General features: G+C 45.1%; 1 pseudogene; it reads left to right on the forward strand.

The window, feature by feature from the left end:
• Positions 1–623: 623 nt before the first annotated feature.
• LOC119318846 lies at positions 624–2,659 on the forward strand (annotated as a pseudogene).
• The last annotated feature ends 17,973 nt before the right edge of the window (positions 2,660–20,632 follow it).

Here is a 20,632-nt window from a genome sequence, read left to right on the forward strand (position 1 = left end):
ACTGCAGTTGAGCAACCATGGTAACTGCAGTTGTCCGACATGGCAACCGTAGTTCAGCGACATGGCAACTGCAGATAAACGAACATGGACGAGGGTCTGGACCATGGCAACTGCGGGCGCGCGGTGGGCGTCACTCGTCACGTGCGGGACCAGAAGGGTACGAGGCCTGACATACGGGCGTGTGGGCGTTATCAACTTCGCCCACACGCACGCTTGTGAGAGGGTTCAGGAGGGAAAAAAAGATGTGTGTGGGCATTAGTTGTTTTACCCACATGTAGGTGTGTGAGCTGGTTGCTGTCCATGCCACACGAGGCGTGTGGCACAACTACCCGATGCACCACGCGTGTGGCAGTTATCGGGACCCTATTACTTTGGTTACCCTATAGAAACATGATTAATTTAGTTTGAAATGATATAGCTTAATTAAGTCAAACTCGTAAGTGTAGCATTTTTGCTCAGAGAGCAGAAAAAAATCGAACCAAACGAGAAGAACATTAAAACACTGGCGAGCCCAGCTGCTTCCCTTATCCGGCCCACGATCGCGAAACCCTAACAACTGTCCGACCCAGCCGACACTATATAACGACCTCCTCCGCTTGGGATCGCCCACTCCGCTCTCGACACTGGTCGGTCCTCCGCCATTCGCGCTCTCGCTCCCACGGCCGTCGCCGGGCGCCATGGGCTTGAACGACATCCTGGCAGCGCTCTACTCCTGCCTCCCGGAGACCCCGTCCTCTCCCGTCGCCTCCCTCGCCGCCGCCACCTCCGACGACGGCGGGGAGGACCGCATCAGCGCCCTCCCGGATGACATCCTGCGCAGCGTCGTCTCCCGCCTCCCCGTCAAGGACGCCGCCCGCACCGCCGCGCTCTCCCCGCGCTGGCGCGGCCTCTGGCGCTCCACCCCGCTCGTCCTCGAGGACACCCACCTCCTCATCCCGCCGGCCGGCCACGGAGGCGGGTTCGACTCGAGCGCCCTTGCCGGCGCCGTCTCGCGCGTCCTCGCCTCCCACCCGGGCCCCTTCCGCTGGGTCCACATCTCCAGCAACTTCATGGCCGGCCAGGAGGAGGCGCTCGCCAAGTGGCTCCGCCTCTTGGTCGCCAAGGGCGTGGAGACCCTCGTCCTCGTCAACCGCCCCTGGCCGCTCGACGTGGCGCTGCCGGCGTCCATCCTCCGCTGCGCCTCGCTCCGCCGCCTCTACCTCGGCGTCTGGCACTTCCCGGACACGTCGCGCGCCAGCGCGCCCCCGTGCGGCCCCGGCGTCTTCCCCCGCCTCCAGGAGCTCGGCATCTGCCACACCATAATGCAGGAGCGCGACCTGGAGTACCTGCTCGCCTGCAGCCCTGAGCTCAAGATCTTGGCGCTCATCCTCAGCTACGCCGCCCCCTCGCGCGTCCCGATCAGCAGCAGCAGCCTCTGCTGCGTGCTGGTCTGGCTGTCCATGCCGAACGAGGTCGACGTCGTGGCCGCCCCACGGCTGCAGCGGCTCATCCTGCAGAGCATTGGAACTAGACGCACCACCAAGGTCAAGATTGGACATGCTCCTGAGCTCACCGTGCTCGGATACCTAGAGACAGCGAACCATGTGCTGCAGATCGGCAACACCATCATCAAGGTATCGCTCCAGCACCAACCCCTCTCTTATTTCTCCTAGTGGTTAGACAAATTAATCGTGATGCATGTGCTGATGTGGTTCTGCATAAATTTCAACTTCGATCGAATTACTAATTTACTATACTATTGTTTTTGCATTTGATTTGCAGGCTGGGGTAACAAAAGTGGCCCCAAATGCTGTGGTTCCAAGTGTCAAGGTGCTAGCTTTGAAGGTGGACTTCGAAGTAGCCGAGGAAGTGAAGACCCTGCTCAGTTTCTTGAGATGCTTTCCCCAAGTCGAGACCCTGCACGTCATGGTGAGTTTGTGACCTTCATCTCGCCCAGTTTATACTAATTTGCGTCATCAGGAGCATTATACATGAATTTGCTTACACTGAAATTCGTGCTTACGCTGAATTCACATGCGATTTTGTAGTCCTCCTCCAACGAGAACGAAGAGGAAGAGGAAGAGGATGAACAGGACAAAGACGCGGGTGATGCCAGTGGCGAGCAGCTCATCAGCCCCACGTTCTGGCAGGAGGCCGGCCCGATCGGGTGCGTGGAGTCGCAAGTCAAGAAGGTGGTGCTGGACCGGACCGGTTCACCGTGGGCGCCAACGAGCTGGGATTCCTCAAGTTCGTGATCGCGAGAGCGCAGGTGCTGAAGAGGGTGGTGCTGGTGCTGGACCCCGGGATGAGCCCCACGGCGGCGAAGGAGGCATTGAGCAAGCTGGCGTCTCAGGTGCCGTCCGCCAAGTGTGCTAGTGAGAACGTGGAGTTCATGGGGCTCCCGCGTCCGATGGCTGCTTGGAGCTACCAGATCGCGTCTGACCTCTCCCTGAGCGGCCCGTTTCCGGCTGAAGGCGGTATATTGGTGGAGCGTCAGTGAGCATCGAAGAACATTTTGGATGTTTCTCTGAAGAACCTATTAGGAGTAGCTAGCTTGAAGAATTTGCCAGCGGCTGACCATAAGACTTGTATGACTCGTGTGTTCTATCCGCTGCTTCTTTTTGCTGTGACTCGATTGCACATGTTGTGATCTAGCTGTGACCTGGTTTGGCTGATGTTACCATCATGCGACATTTATCTATGTTTGATTGATGCTGTTTGGGGGTGTGAAAGACTAGTGCTGGCTATGATGAAATCAGAGATTGGTCTGTGGAAATGTTGGAGGCCACACAAAGTCTATATATTTATAAGCCCGGTTAGCAAACCTGGGAGGGGATTGCAACAGAATCAAATTACATCTTGACATGCAAGTTTACATGGTTACACCACATATTAGCACACTTTAATAGACTCATTGAATCACAACTTTACTGAGTTTGGTTATTTTTTTTCTTGAAATTTCGCAACTATCTATGTGAGAAGTCATGTAAAACCCAATGTGCTTTTCTTTGGTCTGGCTCAGCCAAAACCATTGGAGCAAAATGCAAGGTCAACTGGGACTTGGTTTGCCGCCCCTACGAGTGTGGAGGCCTTGGTGTGCTAAGAGTATCTCTAGAAGACCCCTTATAAGGGGTTTACGGTCCGCGTTTGCCCTCTTATAAGGAGCGAACTTGGCTACGGCTAAGTAGTAACCTTTTATGAAACTGCAAAATTACAAAAAAAATTAGCGTGAGAAATGAACAACAAACAGTAGAGATGATCATTCATACATACATATAATGGAGATTACCATTCATACATACATATAGTTCATCGATTACATTGCGTGTCGGCCTACACTAACCCTAAACTGGCCAAAATGGGGCTCACTGGAGCTCTGCCGGTGCCGCGGCGATGCTGCGGCGGCGGCTATCGCTCGTCGTCGTTGTCAGAGGTGAGGTCAATGTACATGGAGTCATGAGCTTTGGTTTTGCGGCGCCACGCCTCATCCTTCTCCTCGAACTCCCGAGCCCTGGTGAGGTCCTGCTCGAGCAGGATGTCGTTGATCTCCTCGTCCCGACGGTAGCGCTGCGCCACCACCTCCTCCTCCCGCGCATTGCGCGCGAGAATCGCCACCTCGATGGCGTTCGTTGTCGGTGTCAAAATTGGCGGATCTCGGTTAGGGGGCCCCGAACTGTGCGTCTAGGATCAATGGTAATAGGAGACGGGGGACACGATGTTTACTCAGGTTCGGGCCCTCTCTATGGAGGTAATACCCTACTTCCTACTTGATTGATCTTGATGAATATGAGTATTACAAGAGTTGATCTACCATGAGATCATAATGGCTAAACCCTAGAAGTTTAACCTGTACGTATTGAAGGAAATATGCCCTAGAGGCAATAATAAAGTTATTATTTATTTCCTTATAATCATGATAAATGTTTATTATTCATGCTAGAATTGTATTAATTGGAAACATAATACATGTGTGAATACATAGACAAACAAAGTGTCACTAGTATGCCTCTACTTGACTAGCTCGTTAATCAAAGATGATTATGTTTCCTAACCATGAACAATGAGTTGTTATTTGATTAAAGAGGTCACATCATTAGTTGAATGATCTGATTGACATGACCCATTCCATTAGCTTAGCACACGATCGTTTAGTATGTTGCTATTGCTTTCTTCATGACTTATACATGTTCCTATGACTATGAGATTATGCAACTCCCGTTTGCCGGAGGAACACTTTGGGTGCTACCAAACGTCACAACGTAACTGGGTGATTATAAAGGAGCATTACAGGTGTCTCCAAAGCTAGATGTTGGGTTGGCGTATTTCGAGATTATGATTTGTCACTCCGATTGTCGGAGAGGTATCTCTGGGCCCTCTCGGTAATACACATCACATAAGCCTTGCAAGCATTACAACTAATATGTTAGTTGTGAGATGATGTATTACGGAACGAGTAAAGAGACTTGCCGGTAACGAGATTGAACTAGGTATTGGATACCGACGATCGAATCTCGGGCAAGTAACACACCAATGACAAAGGGAACAACGTATGTTGTTATGCGGTCTGACCGATAAAGATCTTCGTAGAATATGTAGGAGCCAATATGGGCATCCAGGTCCCGCTATTGGTTATTGACCGGAGACGTGTCTCGGTCATGTCTACATTGTTCTCGAACCCGTAGGGTCCGCACGCTTAAGGTTTCGATGATAGTTATATTATGAGTTTATGAGTTTTGATGTACCGAAGGTTGTTCGGAGTCCCGGATGTGAACACGGACATGACGAGGAGTCTCGAAATGGTCGAGACATAAAGATTGATATATTGGAAGCCTATGTTTGGACATCGGAAGTGTTCCGGGTGAAATCGGGATTTTACCGGATTACCGGGAGGTTACCGGAACCCCCCGGGAGCCATATGGGCCTTCATGGGCCTTAGTGGAAAGGTGAAGGGGCTGCCCACAAGGGCTGCGCGCCTCCCGCCTTCCCCTAGTCCTATTAGGACTAGGAGAGGTGGCCGGCCACCCTTCTTCCCCTTTCCCCCTTGGGAATCCTAGTTGGAATAGGATTGGGGGGGGGGGGGAGTCCTACTCCCGGAAGGAGTAGGACTCCTCCTGCGCCTCTCTCCCTGGCCGGCGCCCCCCTCCCCCCTTGGCTCCTTTATATACTGAGGTAGAGGCACCCTAGAACACACAAGTTGATCGACGTGATCTGTTCCTTAGCCGTGTGTGGTGCCCCGTGCCACCATATTCCTCGTTAATACTGTAGCGGAGTTTAGGCGAAGCCCTGCTGCTGTAGTTCATCAAGATCGTCACCACGCCGTCGTGCTGACGGAACTCTTCCCCGACACTTTGCTGGATCGGAGTCCGGGGATCGTCATCGAGCTGAACGTGTGCTCGAACTCGGAGGTGCCGTAGTTTCGGTGCTTGATCGGTTGGATCGTGAAGACGTACGACTACTTCCTCTACGTCGTGTCATCGCTTCCGCAGTCGGTCTGCGTTGGGTACGTAGACTATACTCTCCCCCTCGTTGCTATGCATCACATGATCTTGCGTGTGCGTAGGAAATTTTTTGAAATTACTACGTTCCCCAACAGTGGCATCCGAGCCTAGGTTATTTATGTTGATGTTATATGCACGAGTAGAACACAAGTGAGTTGTGGACGATACAAGTCATACTGCCTACCAGCATGTCATACTTTGGTTCGGCGGTATTGTTGGACGAGACGACCCGGACCAACCTTACGCGTACGCTTACGCGAGACCGGTTCCCTCGACGTGCTTTGCACATAGATGGCTTGCGGGCGACTGTCTCTCAATTTTAGTTGAACCGAGTGTGGCTACGCCCGGTCCTTGCGAAGGTTAAAACGGAGTCTATTTGACAAACTATCGTTGTGGTTTTGATGCGTAGGTGAGATTGGTTCTTACTTTAGCTCGTAGCAGCCACGTAAAACATGCAACAACAAAGTAGAGGACGTCTAACTTGTTTTTGCAGGGCATGTTGTGATGTGATATGGTCAAGGCATGATGCTGAATTTTATTGTATGAGATGATCATGTTCTGTAACCAAGTTATCGGCAACTGGCAGGAGCCATATGGTTGTCGCTTTATTGTATGCAATGCAATCGCGATGTAATGCTTTACTTTATTACTAAACGGTAGTGATAGTCGTGGAAGCATAAGATTGGCGAGACGACAACGATGCTACGATGGAGATCAAGGTGTCGCGCTGGTGACGATGGTGATCATGACGGTGCTTCGGAGATGGAGATCACAAGCACAAGATGATGATGGCCATATCATATCACTTATATTGATTGCATGTGATGTTTATCTTTTTATGCATCTTATCTTGCTTTGATTGACGGTAGCATTATAAGATGATCTCTCACTAAATTATCAAGAAGTGTTCTCCCTGAGTATGCACCGTTGCGAAAGTTCTTCGTGCTGAGACACCACGTGATGATCGGGTGTGATAGGCTCTACGTTCAAATACAATGGGTGCAAAACAGTTGCACACGCGGAATACTCAGGTTATACTTGACGAGCCAAGCATATACAGATATGGCCTCGGAACACGGAGACCGAAAGGTCGAGCGTGAATCATATAGTAGATATGATCAACATAATGATGTTCACCGATGAAACTACTCCATCTCACGTGATGATCGGACATGGTTTAGTTGATTTGGATCACGTGATCACTTAGAGGATTAGAGGGATGTCTATCTAAGTGGGAGTTCTTAAGTAATATGATTAATTGAACTAAATTTATCATGAACTTAGTACCTGATAGTATCTTGCTTATTTATGTTGATTGTAGATAGATGGCTCGTGTTGTTGTTCCGTTGAATTTTAATGCGTTCCTTGAGAAAGCAAAGTTGAAAGATGATGGTAGCAGTTACATGGACTGGGTCCATAACTTGAGGATTATCCTCATTGCTGCACAGAAGAATTACGTCCTGGAAGCACCGCTGGGTGCCAGGCCTGCTGCTGGAGCAACACCAGATGTTATGAACGTCTGGCAAAGCAAAGCTGATGACTACTCGATAGTTCAGTGTGCCATGCTTTACGGCTTAGAATCGGGACTTCAACGACGTTTTGAACGTCATGGAGCATATGAGATGTTTCAGGAGTTGAAGTTAATATTTCAAGCAAATGCCCGAATTGAGAGATATGAAGTCTCCAATAAGTTCTATAGCTGCAAGATGGAGGAGAACAGTTCTGTCAGTGAGCATATACTCAAAATGTCTAGGTATAATAATCACTTGATTCAATTGGGAGTTAATCTTCCAGATGATTGCGTCATTGACAGAATTCTCCAATCACTGCAGCCAAGCTACAAGAGCTTCGTGATGAACTATAATATGCAAGGGATGAACAAGACTATTCCCGAGCTCTTCGCAATGCTGAAAGCTGCGGAGGTAGAAATCAAAAAGGAGCATCAAGTGTTGATGGTAAACAAAACCACTAGTTTCAAGAAAAAGGGCAAAGGGAAGAAGAAGGGGAACTTCAAGAAGAACGGCAAACAAGTTGCTGCTCAAGAGAAGAAACCCAAGTCTGGACCTAAGCCTGAAACTGAGTGCTTCTACTGTAAGCAGACTGGTCACTGGAAGCGGAACTGCCCAAAGTATTTGGCGGATAAGAAGGATGGCAAGGTGAACAAAGGTATATGTGATATACATGTTATTGATGTGTACCTTACTAATGCTCGCAGTAGCACCTGGGTATTTGATACTGGTTCTGTTGCTAATATTTGCAACTCGAAACAGGGGCTACGGATTAAGCGAAGATTGGCTAAGGACAAGGTGACGATGCGCGTGGGAAACGGTTCCAAAGTCGATGTGATCGCGGTCGGCACACTACCTCTACATCTACCTTCGGGATTAATATTAGACCTAAATAATTGTTATTTGGTGCCAGCGTTGAGCATGAACATTATATCTGGATCTTGTTTAATGCGAGACGGTTATTCATTTAAATCAGAGAATAATGGTTGTTCTATTTATATGAGTAATATCTTTTATGGTCATGCACCCTTGAAGAGTGGTCTATTTTTATTGAATCTCGATAGTAGTAATACACATATTCATAATGTTGAAGCCAAAAGATGCAGAGTTGATAATGAAAGTGCAACTTATTTGTGGCACTGTCGTTTAGGTCATATCCGTGTAAAGCGCATGAAGAAACTCCATACTGATGGACTTTTGGAACCACTTGATTATGAATCACTTGGTACTTGCGAACCGTGCCTCATGGGCAAGATGACTAAAACACCGTTCTCCGGTACTATGAGAGAGCAACAGATTTGTTGGAAACCATACATACCGATGTATGTGGTCCGATAAATATTGAGGCTCGTGGCGGATATCGTTATTTTCTCACCTTCACAGATGATTTGAGCAGATATGGATATATCTACTTAATGAAACATAAGTCTGAAACATTTGAAAAGTTCAAAGAATTTCAGAGTGAAGTTGAAAATCATCGTAACAAGAAAATAAAGTTTCTACGATCTGATCATGGAGGAGAATATTTGAGTTACGAGTTTGGTGTACATTTGAAAAACTGTGGAATAGTTTCGCAACTCACGCCACCCGGAACACCACAGCGTAATGGTGTGTCTGAACGTCGTAATCGTACTTTACTAGATATGGTGCGATCTATGATGTCTCTTACTGATTTACCGCTATCATTTTGGGGATACGCTCTAGAGACGGCCGCATTCACGTTAAATAGGGCACCATCAAAATCCGTTGAGACGACGCCTTATGAACTGTGGTTTGGCAAGAAACCAAAGTTGTCGTTTCTGAAAGTTTGGGGCTGCGATGCTTATGTGAAAAAGCTTCAACCTGATAAGCTCGAACCCAAATCGGAGAAATGTGTCTTCATAGGATATCCAAAGGAAACTATTGGATACACCTTCTATCACAGATCCGAAGGAAAGACTTTTGTTGCTAAATTCGAAAACTTTCTTGAGAAGGAGTTTCTCTCGAAAGAAGTGAGTGGGAGGAAAGTAGAACTTGACGAGGTAACTGTACCTGCTCCCTTATTGGAAAGTAGTACATCACAGAAAACTGTTTCTGCGACACTTACACCAATAAGTGAGGAAGTTAATGATAATGATCATGAAACTTCAGAACAAGATACTACTGAACCTCGTAGATCAACCAGAGTAAGATCCGCACCAGAGTGGTACGGTAATCCTGTTTTGGAAGTCATGCTACTAGATCATGATGAACCTACGAACTATGAAGAAGCGATGGTGAGCCCAGATTCCGCAAAGTGGCTTGAAGCCATGAAATCTGAGATGGGATCCATGTATGAGAACAAAGTATGGACTTTGGTTGACTTGCCCGATGATCGGCAAGCAATTGAGAATAAATGGATCTTCAAGAAGAAGACTGACGCTGATGGTAATGTTACTGTCTACAAAGCTCGACTTGTCGCGAAAGGTTTTTGACAAGTTCAAGGGGTTGACTACGATGAGACTTTCTCACCCGTAGCGATGCTTAAGTCTGTCCGAATCATGTTAGCGATTGCCGCATTTTATGATTATGAAATTTGGCAGATGGATGTCAAAACTGCATTCCTGAATGGATTTCTGGAAGAAGAGTTGTACATGATGCAACCGGAAGGTTTTGTCGATCCAGAGGGAGCTAACAAAGTGTGCACGCTCCAGCGATCCATTTATGGACTGGTGCAAGCCTCTCGGAGTTGGAATAAACGTTTTGATAGTGTGATCAAAGCATTTGGTTTTATACAGACTTTCGGAGAAGCCTGTATTTACAAGAAAGTGAGTGGGAGCTCTGTAGCATTTCTGATATTATATGTGGATGACATATTACTAATTGGAAATGATATAGAATTTCTGGATAGCATAAAGGGATACTTGAATAAAAGTTTTTCAAAGAAAGACCTCGGTGAAGCTGCTTACATATTAGGCATTAAGATCTATAGAGATAGATCAAGACGCTTAATTGGACTTTCACAAAGCACATACCTTGACAAAATTTTGAAGAAGTTCAAAATGGATCAAGCAAAAAAAGGATTCTTGCCTGTGTTACAAGGTGTGAAGTTGAGTAAGACTCAATGCCCGACCACTGCAGAAGATAGAGAGAATATGAAAGATGTTCCCTATGCATCAGCAATAGGCTCTATCATGTATGCAATGCTGTGTACCAGACCTGATGTGTGCCTTGCTATAAGTTTAGCAGGGAGGTACCAAAGTAATCCAGGAGTGGATCACTGGACAGCGGTCAAGAACATCCTGAAATACCTGAAAAGGACTAAGGATATGTTTCTCGTATATGGAGGTGACAAAGAGCTCACTGTAAAAGGTTACGTTGATGCAAGCTTTGACACTGATCCGGACGATTCTAAATCACAAACCGGATACGTGTTTACATTAAACGGTGGAGCTGTCAGTTGGTGCAGTTCTAAACAAAGCGTCGTAGCGGGATCTACATGCGAAGCGGAGTACATAGCTGCTTCGGAAGCAGCAAATGAAGGAGTCTGGATGAAGGAGTTCATATCCGATCTAGGTGTCATATCTAGTGCATCGGGTCCAATGAAAATCTTTTGTGACAACACTGGTGCAATTGCCTTGGCAAAGGAATCCAGATTTCACAAAAGGACCAAACACATCAAGAGACGCTTCAATTCCATCCGGGATCTAGTCCAGGTGGGAGACATAGAGATTTGCAAGATACATACGGATCTGAATGTTGCAGACCCGTTGACTAAGCCTCTTCCACGAGCAAAACATGATCAGCACCAAAGCTCCATGGGTGTTAGAATCATTACAGTGTAATCTAGATTATTGACTCTAGTGCAAGTGGGAGACTGAAGGAAATATGCCCTAGATGCAATAATAAAGTTATTATTTATTTCCTTATAATCATGATAAATGTTTATTATTCATGCTAGAATTGTATTAATCGGAAACATAATACATGTGTGAATACATAGACAAACAAAGTGTCACTAGTATGCCTCTACTTGACTAGCTCGTTAATCAAAGATGGTTATGTTTCCTAACCATGAACAATGAGTTGTTATTTGATTAAAGAGGTCACATCATTAGTTGAATGATCTGATTGACATGACCCATTCCATTAGCTTAGCACACGATCGTTTAGTATGTTGCTATTGCTTTCTTCATGACTTATACATGTTCCTATGACTATGAGATTATGCAACTCCCGCTTGCCGGAGGAACACTTTGGGTGCTACCAAACGTCACAACGTAACTGGGTGATTATAAAGGAGCATTACAGGTGTCTCCAAAGGTAGATGTTGGGTTGGCGTATTTCGAGATTAGGATTTGTCACTCCGATTGTCGGAGAGGTATCTCTGGGCCCTCTCGGTAATACACATCACATAAGCCTTGCAAGCATTACAACTAATATGTTAGTTGTGAGATGATGTATTACGGAACGAGTAAAGAGACTTGCCGGTAACGAGATTGAACTAGGTATTGGATACCGACGATCGAATCTCGGGCAAGTAACATACCGATGACAAAGGGAACAACGTATGTTGTTATGCGGTCTGACCGATAAAGATCTTCGTAGAATATGTAGGATCCAATATGGGCATCCAGGTCCCGCTATTGGTTATTGACCGGAGACGTGTCTCGGTCATGTCTACATTGTTCTCGAAGCCGTAGGGTCCGCACGCTTAAGGTTTTGATGACAGTTATATTATGAGTTTATGAGTTTTGATGTACCGAAGGTTGTTCGGAGTCCCGGATGTGATCACGGACATGACGAGGAGTCTCAAAATGGTCGAGACGTAAAGATTGATATACTGGAAGGCTATGTTTGGACATCGGAAGTGTTCCGGGTGAAATCGGGATTTTACCGGATTACCGGGAGGTTACCGGAACCCCCCGGGAGCCATATGGGCCTTCATGGGCCTTAGTGGAAAGGTGAAGGGGCTGCCCACAAGGGCTGCGCGCCTCCCCCCTTCCCCTAGTCCTATTAGGACTAGGAGAGGTGGCCGGCCACCCTTCTTCCCCTTTCCCCCTTGGGAATCCTAGTTGGAATAGGATGGGGGGGGGAGTCCTACTCCCGGAAGGAGTAGGACTCCTCCTGCGCCTCTCTCCCTGGCCGGCGCCCCCCTCCCCCCTTGGCTCCTTTATATACTGAGGTAGAGGCACCCTAGAACACACAAGTTGATCCACGTGATCTGTTCCTTAGCCGTGTGCGGTGCCCCCTGCCACCATATTCCTCGATAATACTGTAGCGGAGTTTAGGCGAAGCCCTACTGCTGTAGTTCATCAAGATCGTCACCACGCCGTCGTGCTGACGGAACTCTTCCCCGACACTTTGCTGGATCGGAGTCCGGGGATCGTCATCGAGCTGAACGTGTGCTCGAACTCGGAGGTGCCGTAGTTTCGGTGCTTGATCGGTTGGATCGTGAAGACGTACGACTACTTCCTCTACGTTGTGTCATCGCTTCCGCAGTCGGTCTGCGTTGGGTACGTAGACTATACTCTCCCCCTCGTTGCTATGCATCACATGATCTTGCGTGTGCGTAGGAATTTTTTTGAAATTACTACGTTCCCCAACACATATGACTATGGTAATGAATATATCCTTTCCGGACTAATCCCTCCGGTTTATATAGACACCGGGGGAATCTAGGGTTACATAGAGTCGGTTACATAAGATGGAATCTTCATAGTTGTTCGCCAAGCTTGCCTTCCACACCAAGGAGAGTCCCATCCGGACACGGGTACCTTCTTCGGTCTTCATATCTTCACAGCCCATCAGTCTGGCCCATAGATAATAGGCCGGACGCCCGAGGACCCCTTAGTCCAGGACTCCCTCAGTAGCCCCTGAACATGGCTTCAATGACAAGCTATCCTGCGCGTAGTGCTGTCTTCGGCATTGCAATACGGGTTCCTCCTTCCTGAAGGAAATATGCCCTAGAGGCAATAATAAAGTTATTATTTATTTCCTTATAATCATGATAAATGTTTATTATTCATGCTAGAATTGTATTTACCGGAAACATAATACATGTGTGAATATATAGACAAACAAAGTGTCACTAGTATGCCTCTACTTGACTAGCTCGTTAATCAAAGATGGTTATGTTTCCTAACCATGAACAATGAGTTGTTATTTGATTAACGAGGTCACATCATTAGTAGAATGATCTGATTGACATGACCCATTCCATTAGCTTAGCACCCGATCGTTTAGTATGTTGCTATTGCTTTCTTCATGACTTATACATGTTCCTATGACTATGAGATTATGCAACTCCCGTTTACCGGAGGAACACTTTGGGTACTACCAAACGTCACAACGTAACTGGGTGATTATAAAGGAGTACTACAGGTGTCTCCAATGGTCAATGTTGAGTTGGCGTATTTCGAGATTAGGATTTGTCACTCCGATTGTCGGAGAGGTATCTCTGGGCCCTCTCGGTAATACACATCACATAAGCCTTGCAAGCATTACAACTAATATGTTAGTTGTGAGATGATGTATTACGGAACGAGTAAAGAGACTTGCCGGTAACGAGATTGAACTAGGTATTGGATACCGACGATCGAATCTCGGGCAAGTAACATACCGATGACAAAGGGAACAACGTATGTTGTTATGCGGTCTGACCGATAAAGATCTTCGTAGAATATGTAGGAGCCAATATGGGCATCCAGGTCCCGCTATTGGTTATTGACCAGAGACGTGTCTCGGTCATGTCTACATTGTTCTCGAACCCGTAGGGTCCGCATGCTTAAGGTTACGATGACAGTTATATTATGAGTTTACATGTTTTGATGTACCGAAGGAGTTCGGAGTCCCGGATGAGATCGGGGACATGACGAGGAGTCTCGAAATGGTCGAGACGTAAAGATTCATATATTGGATGATATGGTTAGGCCAAGGGGTCAAGCCCATGAGGCTTTAGGTCGGTGCAAAAGGAGTTTTGCGGAGGCCAGGGGGCCAAACGCCGGAGACCCTGGCGTCTGGCCCTGGGCCAGACGCCGAGGCCCATGGCGTCTGGGCCAGACGCCAAGGATTGTGGCGTTTGGTCCTGGAGTCCGAGTGGGACTCTTGCCTTTCGGGCAAAACCGACTTTGAGGAGGCTTTTGCTCCAAGTTTCGACCCCGGGGCTCAACATATAAATAGAGGGGCAGGGCTAGCACCAAAGGGACACAAGTTGATCCACGTGATCTATTCCTTAGCCGTGTGCGGCGCCCCCAGCCACCATATTCCTCTATAATACTGTAGCGGAGTTTAGGCGAAGCCCTGCTGCTGTAGTTCATCAAGATTGTCACCACGCCGTCGTGCTGACGGAACTCTTCCCCGACACTTTGCTGGATCGGAGTCCGGGGATCGTCATCGAGCTGAACGTGTGCTCGAACTCGGAGGTGCCGTAGTTTCGGTGCTTGATCGGTTGGATCGAGAAGACGTACGACTACTTCCTCTACGTCGTGTCATTGCTTCCGCAGTCGGTCTGCGTTGGGTACGTAGACAATACTCTCCCCTCGTTGCTATATGCATCACATGATCTTGCGTGTGCGTAGAATTTTTTTTTGAAATTACTACGAAACCCAACAGTGGCATCCAAGCCTAGGTTATTTATGTTGATGTTATATGCACGAGTAGAACACAAGTGAGTTGTGGATGATACAAGTCATACTGCCTACCAGCATGTCATACTTTGGTTCGGCGGTATTGTTGGACGAGACGACCCGGACCAACCTTACGCGTACGCTTACGCGAGACCGGTTCCCTCGACGTGCTTTGCACAGAGATGGCTTGCGGGCGACTGCCTCTCCAACTTTAGTTGAACCAAGTATGGCTACGCCCGGTCCTTGCGAAGGTTAAAACGGAGTCTATTTGACAAACTATCGTTGTGGTTTTGATGCGTAGGTGAGATTGGTTCTTACTTAAGCCCGTAGCAGCCACGTAAAACATGCAACAACAAAGTAGAGGACGTCTAACTTGTTTTTGCAGGGCATGTTGTGATGTGATATGGTCAAAGCATGATGCTGAATTTTATTGTATGAGATGATCATGTTTTGTAACCGAGTTATCGGCAACTGGCAGGAGCCGTATGGTTGTCACTTTATTGTATGCAATGCAATCGCGATGTAATGCTTTACTTTATTACTAAACGGTAGTGATAGTCGTGGAAGCATAAGATTGGCGAGACGACAACGATGCTACGATGGAGATCAAGATGTCGCGCCGGTGACGATGGTGATCATGACGGTGCTTTGGAGATGGAGATCACAAGCACACGATGATGATGGCCATATCATATCACTTATATTGATTGCATGTGATGTTTATCTTTTTATGCATCTTATCTTGCTTTGATTGACGGTAGCATTATAAGATGATCTCTCACTAAATTATCAAGAAGTGTTCTCCCTGAGTATGCACCGTTGCGAAAGTTCTTCGTGCTGAGACACCACGTGATGATCGGGTGTGATAGGCTCTACGTTCAAATACAACGGGTGCAAAACAGTTGCGCACGCAGAATACTCAGGTTAAACTTGACGAGCCTAGCATATGCAGATATGGCCTCGGAACACGGAGACCGAAAGGTCGAGCGTGAATCATATAGTAGATATGATCAACATAGTGATGTTCACCATTGAAACTACTCCATCTCACGTGATGATCGGACATGGTTTAGTTGATTTGGATCACGTGATCACTTAGAGGATTAGAGGGATGTCTGTCTAAGTGGGAGTTCTTAAGTAATATGATTAATTGAACTTAAATTTATCATGAACTTAGTCCTGGTAGTATTTTGCAAATTATAGATCAATAGCTCGCGTTGTTGCTTCCCTGTGTTTATTTTGATATGTTCCTAGAGAAAAATTGTGTTGAAAAATGTTAGTAGCAATGATGCGGATTGGATCAATGATCTGAGGTTTATCCTCATTGCTGCATAGAAGAATTATGTCCTTAATGCACCGCTAGGTGACGGACCTATTGCAGGAGCAGATGCAGACGTTATGAATGTTTAGCTAGCTCAATATGATGACTACTTGATAGTTTAGTGCACCATGCTTAATGGCTTAGAATCGGGACTTCAAAGACGTTTTGAACGTCATGGACCATATGAGATGTTCCAGGAGTTGAAGTTAATATTTCAAGCAAATACCCGAGTTGAGAGATATGAAGTCTCCAACAAGTTCTATAGCTAAAAGATGGAGGAGAATCGCTCAACTAGTGAGCATGTGCCCAGATTGTTTGAGTACTACAATCGCTTGAATCAAGTGGGAGTTAATCTTCCAGATAAGATAGTGATTGACAGAATTCTCTAGGCACCATCACCAAGTTAGTAGAACTTCGTGATGAACTATGATATGCAAGGGATAACGGAAACGATTCCCAAGCTCTTCGTAATGCGGAAATTGACGAAGGTAGAAATCGAGAAAAAACATCAAGTGTTGATAGTAGACAAGACCACTGGTTTCAAAGGGCAGAGGGAAGAAGGGGAACTTCAAGAAGAACAGCAAGCAAGTTGCTGCTCAAGTGAAGAAGCCCAAGTCTGGTCCTAAGCCTGAGACTAAGTGCTTCTACTGCAAAGGGACTGGTCACTGGAAGCGGAACTACCCCAAGTGATTGGTGGATAAGAAGGATGGCAAAGTGAACATAAGTATATTTGATATACATGTTATTGATGTGTACTTCACTAGTGTTTATAGCAAACCCTCAGTATTTGATACTAGTTCAGTTGCTAAGATTAGTAACTCGAAACGGGAGTTGCAGAATAAACAGAGACTAGTTAAGGGTGAAGTGACGATGTGTATTGGAAGTGGTTCCAAGATTGATATGATCATCATCGCACACTCCCTATAATTTCGAGATTAGTGTTGAACCTAAATAAGTGTTATTTGGTGTTTGCGTTGAGCATGAATATGATTTGATCATGTTTATTGTAATACGGTTATTCATTTAAGTAAGAGAATAAATTGTTGTTCTATTTATATGAATAAAACCTTATATGGTTACACACCCAATGAAAATAGTTTGTTGGATCTCGATCATAGTAATACACATAATCATAATATTGAAACCAAAAGATGCAAAGTTAATAATGATAGTGCAACTTATTTGTAGCACTGCCGTTTAGGTCATTTTGGTGTAAAGCGCATGAAGAAACTCCATGCTGATGGGCTTTTGGAATCACTTGATTATGAATCAGTTGATGCTTGCGAACCATGCCTCATGGGCAAGATGACTAAGACTCTGTTCTTCGGAACAATGGAGCGAGCAACAGATTTGTTGGAAATCATACATACTGATGTATGTGGTCCGATGAATATTGAGGCTCGCGACAAATATCATTATTTTTTGATCTTCACAAATGATTTGAGTAGATATGAGTATATCTACTTGATGAAACATAAGTCTGAAACATTTGAAAAGTTCAAAGAATTTCAGAGTGAAGTGAAAAATCATCGTAACAAGAAAATAAAGTTTCTACGATCTGATCGTAGAGAAGAGTATTTGAGTTACGAGTTTGGCCTTCAGTTAAAAACAATGTGAAATAGTTTCACTACTCATGCCACCTGGAACACCACAATGTAATGGTGTGTCCGAACGTCATAACCGTACTTTATTGGAGATAGTGCAATCCATGATGTATCTTACCGATCTACCACTATCGTTTTGGGGTTATGCATTAGAGATAGCTGCATTCACGTTAAATAGGGCACCATCAAAATCCGTTGAGACGACGCCTTATGAACTGTGGTTTGGCAAGAAACCAAAGTTGTCGTTTCTTAAAGTTTGAGGTTGCAATGCTTATGTGAAAAAGTTTCAACCTGATAAGCTCAAACCCAAATCGGAGAAGTGCTTCTTCATAGGATACCCAAAAGAAAAATGTTGGGTACACCTTCTATCACAGATCCGAAGGCAAATTCGTTGCTGAGAATGGATCCTTTCTAGAGAAGGAGTTTCTCTCGAAAGAAGTGAGTGGGAGGAAAGTAGAAAACTTGATAAGGTAATTGTACCTTCTCCTTTATTGGAAAGTAGATCATCACAGAAATTTGTTCCTGTGACTCCTACACCAATTAGTGAGGAAGCTAATGATGATGATCATGAAACTTCAAATCAAGTTACTACCGAATCTCGTAGGTAAACCAGAGTGAGATCCGCACCAGAGTGGTACAGTAATCCTGTTCTGGAAGTCATGTTACTAGACCATGACGAACTTGCGAACTATGAGGAAGCGATGATGAGCCCAGATTCCGCAAAATGGTTTGAGGCCATGAAATCTGAGATATGATCCATGTATGAGAACAAAAGTATGGACTTTGATGGATTTGCCCGATGATCGGCAAGCCATAGAAAATAAATGGATCTTCAAGAGGAAGACGGACACTGATAGTAGTGTTACTATCTACCAAGCTCGACTTGTTGCAAAAGTTTTTCAACAAGTTCAAGGTGTTGAATACGATGAGGTTTTCTCACTCGTATCGATGCTTAAAGTCTATCTGAATCATGTTAGCAATTGCCACATTTTATGAAATCTGGCAAATGGATGTCAAAACTGCATTCCTTAATGGATTTATTAAAGAAGAGTTGTATATGATGCAACCAGAAGGTTTTGTCAATCCTAAAGGTGCTAACAAAATGTGCAAGCTCCAGCGATCCATCTATGGACTGGTGCAAGCATCTCGGAGTTGGAATATACTCTTTGATAAGTTGATCAAAGCATATAGTTTTATATGGACTTACGATGAAGCTTGTATTTACAATAAAGTGAGTGGGAGCACTACAGCCTTTCTGATTAGTATATGTGAGTGACATATTGTTGATCAGAAATGATGTAGAATTTTTTTGCAAAGCATAAAGGAGTGTTTTAAAGGAGTTCTTTAAAAAGAAAAGACCTCAGTAAAAGCTACTTATATATTGAGCATCAAGATCTATTGAGATAGATCAAGACGCTTGATAAGATTTTCAATGAGTACATACCTTGGCAAGATTTTGAAATAGTTCAAAATGGAACAGTTAAAGAAAGAGTTCTTGCCTGTGTTGCAAAGGTATGAAATTGAGTAAGACTCAAATCCCGACCACAGCAGAAAATAGGAAGAGAATGAAAAGTCATTCCCTATGCCTCAGTCATAGGTTCTATAAAGTATGCTATGCTATGTACCAGATCTATTGTATACCCTGCACTGATTTGGCAAGGGAGTACAATAGTGATCTAGGAGTAGATCACTGGACAGCGGTCAGAATTATCCTTAGTAAAATAAGGATATGTTTCTCGATTATGGACGTGACAAAAGGGTTCGTCGTAAACGGTTACGTCGATGCAAGTTTTTGACACTGATCCAGATGATTCTAAGTCTCAATCTGGATACATATTGAAAGTGGGAGCAATTAGCTAGAGTAGCTCCGTGCAGAGCATTGTAGACATAGAATTTTGCAAAATACATACAGATCTGAATTTGGCAGGCCCGTTGACTAAGATTCTCTCACAAGCAAAACATGATCACACCTTAGTACTCTTTGGGTGTTAATCACATAGCGATGTGAACTAGATTACCGAATCTAGTAAACCCTTTGGGTGTTGGTCACATGATGATGTGAACTATGGGTGTTAATCATATACAGATATGAATATTGGTGTTAAATCACATGACGATGTGAACTAGATTATTGACTCTAGTGCAAGTGGGAGACTGAAGGAAATATGCCCTAGAGGCAATAATAAAGTTATTATTTATTTCCTTATAATCATGATAAATGTTTATTATTCATGCTAGAATTGTATTTACCGGAAACATAATACATGTGTGAATATATAGACAAACAAAGTGTCACTAGTATGCCTCTACTTGACTAGCTCGTTAATCAAAGATGGTTATGTTTCCTAACCATGAACAATGAGTTGTTATTTGATTAACGAGGTCACATCATTAGTAGAATGATCCTATTGACATGACCCATTCCATTAGCTTAGCACCCGATCGTTTAGTATGTTGCTATTGCTTTCTTCATGACTTATACATGTTCCTATGACTATGAGATTATGCAACTCCCGTTTACCGGAGGAACACTTTGGGTACTACCAAACGTCACAACGTAACTGGGTGATTATAAAGGAGTACTACAGGTGTCTCCAAAAGTAGATGTTGGGTTAGCGTATTTTGAGATTAGGATTTGTCACTCCGATTGTCGGAGAGGTATCTCTGGGCCCTCTCGGTAATGCACATCACATAAGCCTTGCAAGCACTGCAACTAATATGTTAGTTGTGAGATGATGTATTACGGAACGAGTAAAGAGACTTGCCGGTAACGAGATTGAACTAGGTATTGGATACCGACGATCGAATCTCGGGCAAGTAACATACCGATGACAAAGGGAACAACGTATGTTGTTATGCGGTCTGACCGATAAAGATCTTCGTAGAATATGTAGGAGCCAATATGGGCATCCAGGTCCCGCTATTGGTTATTGACCAGAGACGTGTCTCGGTCATGTCTACATTGTTCTCGAACCCGTAGGGTCCACACGCTTAAGGTTACGATGACAGTTATATTATGAGTTTACATGTTTTGATGTACCGAAGGAGTTCGGAGTCCCGGATGAGATCGGGGACATGACGAGGAGTCTCGAAATGGTCGAGACGTAAAGATTCATATATTGGGTGATATGGTTAG

The sequence above is a fragment of the Triticum dicoccoides genome, chromosome 6A (genome assembly GCF_002162155.2).
Source record: "Triticum dicoccoides isolate Atlit2015 ecotype Zavitan chromosome 6A, WEW_v2.0, whole genome shotgun sequence".
In the NCBI taxonomy this organism is placed as follows: Eukaryota; Viridiplantae; Streptophyta; class Magnoliopsida; order Poales; family Poaceae; genus Triticum; species Triticum dicoccoides.